A 525-nucleotide genomic window follows, 5' to 3' on the forward strand; every position below is an offset into this window, starting at 1 on the left:
AAAAAAATGTGAAGGAAGGTCGCCTAGCAGTACCAGATATTAATCTATACTATAAAGCAGCAGTCATCAAAACAATTTGGTACTGGCTAAGAAATAGAGAGGAGGATCAATGGAATAGACTTGGGGTAAATGACATCAGCAAGACAGTGTATGATAAACCCAAAGAGCCCAACTTTTGGGACATGAATCCACTATTTGACAAAATCTGCTGGGAAATTTGGAAAACAATATGGGAGAGATAAGGTCTAGATCAACATCTCACACCCTACACCAAGATGAATTCAGAATGGGTGAATGACTTGAATATAAAGAGGGAAACTATAAATAAGTTAAGTGAACACAAAATAGTTTACTTGTCAGATCTGTGGGAAAGGAAAGACTTTAAAACCAAGCAAGAGTTAGAGAAAATTACAAAATGTAAATTAAATGTTTTGATTATATTAAACTAAAAAGTTTTTGTACAAACAAAAACAATGTAGTCAAAATCAGAAGGGAAACAACAAATTGGGAAAAAATCTTTATAAC

The sequence above is a fragment of the Gracilinanus agilis genome, chromosome 3, assembly GCF_016433145.1.
Source record: "Gracilinanus agilis isolate LMUSP501 chromosome 3, AgileGrace, whole genome shotgun sequence".
NCBI classification, from domain to species: Eukaryota; Metazoa; Chordata; class Mammalia; order Didelphimorphia; family Didelphidae; genus Gracilinanus; species Gracilinanus agilis.